We start from the raw sequence: 4,550 nt of genomic DNA, 5'->3' as shown, positions 1-4,550 counted from the left end.
AAGACCTTTCATGGATCGGAATGCTGAACAGACAACCGTCTGGTCTGAGCAAACTTCCGGATGATGCTTAGAGTGAAAGAAAGAAGAGGGCCAGTCGGCATTCTTCGGCGTCTGAATGTCCACAAGATATATGATGCTATGTTGAGGAAAGAGCTTCAGACTCGCTTGTCCAGTATTAAAAATAATACAGAATGGGAAGATTTTCGAGACCAGGTTCATCAATGTGCTGCTGAAACAATGGGATATGCAACTGCTGGACACAGAGACAGGTTTGATGAAAATGATGCTGAAGTTCAGCGACTATTGGTTGTAAAGCGCCATGCCCACGATGTATTGCTGCACAGAGGACTTTCAGCTGAGCACGAAATTTAGCACTTGCTCAGTATAGCAGTGTAAAATCACTACGGCAGCAATCTCCCAAGAAGATGCAGAACACTTGGTGGGAGGATCTTGCTCGTGATGTTCAAGCTGCTGCTGATGCAAATGACAGCAAGAAGCTTTACCATCTTATGAAGCAATTTTATGGGCCTAAGAGTTCCGCATCAGATCCTTTGCTTTCCAAGGAGTCTTCCACTCTGTTTACTAAATCAATAGAAATCACAGGTCGCTGGATCGAACACTTCTCTGAACTCCTAAACCATGAGTTAGTTGTGGATGAAACAGTGATTGATACTATGCAACAAAGACCTATCACTGGCTCCTTAAATTCCGCGCCCTCAATAGATGAGGTAATGAGATCAATAAATATAGTGAACCTTGAAGAGATGGAATTTGTGATGAGGTCTTGCGAACTGGTGGTGATTACATCATACAGTCCCTTCATGAACTTAGTGTAGTCTGGAGGGAAGGTGCAATGCCTAAGGACTGAAAGGACGCAATTATTCTTCCTCTCTATAATGGAAAAGGAGCCAGAACAATGTGTGGTAACTACAGAGGTATTGCTCTACTATCAGCTGCTGGCAAGGTTCTGGCAAATATTCTTCTTACCTGTCTGAATGGGTGTCTCGTAAATGATGATGATGATGTCCTATCTGAATCTCAATGTGGCTTCCGATCTGGTAGAGGGACAATGGATATGATTTTCACAGCAAGACAGATGCAGGAGAAGTGCTATGAGCAGAATATGGATCTTGTCCAGGTATTCATTGATTTAACAAAGGCCTTTGACACTGTGAATAGGGCCTTGCTATGAAAAATACTTGGCAAACTTGAATGTCCGGTTCACTTTGTATCTATAATTAAATCATTTCATGATGGGATGGAGGCTTGGGTCACTGTTGGTGGTGGCATGGCGGGACCCATTCCTGTAAAGAATGGATTCCAGCAGAGTGACATCTTTGCCCCAACTCTCTTTTCTTTGTACTTTGCTGCTGCTTTTACTCATGCTTTTGCTAAGGTTAGCTCTCCGGGAATATATGTCAGGTATCGATCTTCTGGTCACCCCTTTAGTCTGCGCCAATTTGCTGCTAATTCAAAAGTTTTCCAGTCTCTTATCCGTGACCTCCTTTATGCAGATGACATGCAAATACTTATGAATCGTATTTTTGCTTCTTGCAAGGTATTTGGACTCAGCATTAGCCTAGACAAGACTGTTGTAATGTTCCAGCCTGCACCAGGAAATCCATATGTGGAACCAGTTATCTTGGTTGAAGGAACAATTCTGAAAGTGGTAGACAAGGTTATCTACCTAGGCAGCACACTTAGCCGTTCTTGCTCCCTAGATGATAAAATATCTTTAAGGCTGCAGAGAGCAACTGATTCCTTCTGGTCTCTTCAGTCTCGTGTCTGGTCCCAGCATAGCATCACAAAGCAAACAAAAATTGCTGTGTACCGTGCATGTGTACTGACATCGCTCCTTTACTCATGTGAGACATGGACCCTTTACAAACGTCATGTAAGGGTTCTTGAATGCTTTCATCAGAGATGTCTCAGACATATTCTGAATGTTGGCTGGACCTTAAAAACTCCAGACACACAAGTCTTGAAGACAGCTGATATCTTGAGTATTGAGGTGATGGTACACAAGCACCGGTTACGTTGGACTGGACACCTTATTAGAATGAAGAATAGCAGGATCCCTAAGCAGATGTTATATGGGGAACTTGTTAATGGAAAGAGACTCCGGCAGAAACCAAGGCTGCGATTTAAGGACTGTGTCAAGTCCTCATTAAAGGCCTGTGATATGCAGGAGGCTGACTGGGAGAGCAATGCCTGTCAGCGTTACAGCACATTCGATCTAGTACATGGAGCTTCGTCAGAGTGAATACAAATACATAAAATAAAATAAATCAAATGAAGAGGGAAGAGGAAAGAACAGGGCGTCGAGATGAGGCCAGAAGGCTCAATATATTAGAATCATACCATTTTGCAGTGTAAGCTTGAAATGGATAGGCAAAAGAGTGAACTAGCAAATGAGCTAGAGAAATAATTTATTGGTTATCCCTTTATGTGGAGGTACCAGGATGTATACATAGTAGTAGGATAAAACTAGTGCTAAAGTAAAACAGGACTCACCAATATGTCTAGAAAACGAATAGTACTTATGATTCCGTAAATAGGGATAATTAATATATATCCAAAACCAAACCGTAGAGTTTTTATACTGGTGTACTTACTGAAATATTCTAGAGACCAAATACTTGTTGTCCGTAATAGAATTTAGCCACATGTGGACATGCTCCGAAAAGTTCAGTTCTTGAATTTAGACATGTAGCGGGGTCTAAGCTGCTTTTCCAGATGAGCCATCTTTCCATATCATAAAGACCGCACGTTCCGCTGCCGTTGGTGTAGGGCTTACACTTAGCTAAGATCTTCCAATGGATGTTGTAACTGACACCTTTATCTTTTAAGGACCATATATGACTGGACAATTTAGTCGTTTTCCTTTTATCCCAGTGCCTGAAGCTCAAGGTATGATTATTGAACCTGGCCTTGAAATTTCCCTCTGTAAGGCCCACGTATTTCTTCGTCGAAACTGTGTCCTTGGTGGATATAGAGTCCACAGTGGCTTCATAAACGATGGTCTCGGACATGCAAGCTCCATTTAGCGCGCACAAATTTTTATCCCTGCATGAACAGCTGGTTTCATATTGTGGTTTTTGTGTGTTGTGTGCGATTATATTTTTTTAATTAGTAGTTGAGCTGAAACTGATTTTTAAGTTATGTCTATTGAAGAGCTTTCTGTAACTATGGTCGACTGGAAAATGTCTATCTATCAGAGCTAAGAAATACTTGACCATATTAAAGGTCATTTCGGGTGAGTAAGGGTGTGTGAACCAGATAGTTTTCCTATTCCTATGTTTCCTTTTCTGCATTATTGGACTGGTGGCAGGTGTAAAGGTTATTTCTTCGCTAAATCCACTATCTTTTAGAGCCTTAGTATATACTGGGGCATCGCTATTAAAAATGTTCCTATCGGAGGAGAGGCTAGAAATTCTTTTGCTAATGTTTTTAACTAAATTTTTAAACACTGGGGGGTGGGAGGAACCCACATTAATATAACTAAGTCTATCGTTGGGCTTCCTATAAGGTTTATAAATATTCTTATTTAGATCTAAGGATACATCCAGGAAATTGACAACCGTCAGGTTGGTATCTGTAACTATGCTAAGGCCGAAAGTTTCCATCAAATGGATAATGTCCTTCCTAAACCGATCCTGTGCTGGTCCATTGGTATTTGCAGTTAAAGCTAGGGCATCATCTTTGTAAATGACGAAGTATACGTCAGGAAAAGTCTTGCCCAACGTATCGAGTAGGACTAGTCCAATAAGATCGCATATGCCTGCTCCATCATATGACTCCATGCTCACATCGAAAGCACCCTCTGTATCGGTAGTCTTGACCCACTCTGCGTTCTCGCTGAAGAGTAAAGTCTTTCTAGCATGGAAGATTATGTCCTTATCCTGTGTACTGATTTCTATGAATTCGCTTGCGAAGGTGAGGGCTTTATCTAGCAGTTCCTTAGAGATACAGGCATAAAAATCGACAATATCGAATTGCGTGAATCTCGCTTTATTCTTATTCTTAATAGCTTTAAACCAGTCGACGACTTCTATACTATTGGGCCATTGTACTAACCTAGTGGCATTCCTGACTTTCACATTGATTTTTCCTTTACTAATAATGCCAAGTTTCTTTACTAATAATGCCAATTTCTGATTTAGCTGGGTTAATAAGCCTACATTTAGGATTAGATAGGAAGTTCTTTTTATGGTCTTTGATAGTTATAAAGGCCTCTATTTTGGTGGAGGACCTCTATTATTTTTTCATCTAATTTTTTTCTTCTCCGCATCGCTCTCATTTCTTTCTGCAAATCTACTCATACAGATGTTTATAATCTCTATCTTCTACTACTACCATCTCCGATGAAGGGGATACATTGAATTTTCCCTGAAACAGCTGTAAGACACTCTACACAAAATATAAATTTACTTATGCCATTGGTCTCTTTATCTCACTCCTTTTTATATACACACACGCTAATACACGACCCCATTCATATTACAACCACATCTGGGGCAAAACTAGTCGGTATACAGCACTTACTTGGT

Source organism: Octopus bimaculoides, chromosome 8 (genome assembly GCF_001194135.2).
Source record: "Octopus bimaculoides isolate UCB-OBI-ISO-001 chromosome 8, ASM119413v2, whole genome shotgun sequence".
NCBI lineage: Eukaryota > Metazoa > Mollusca > Cephalopoda > Octopoda > Octopodidae > Octopus > Octopus bimaculoides.
The sequence above is the reverse complement of the archived record's forward strand: the minus strand, read 5'-3'. Positions refer to the sequence as shown.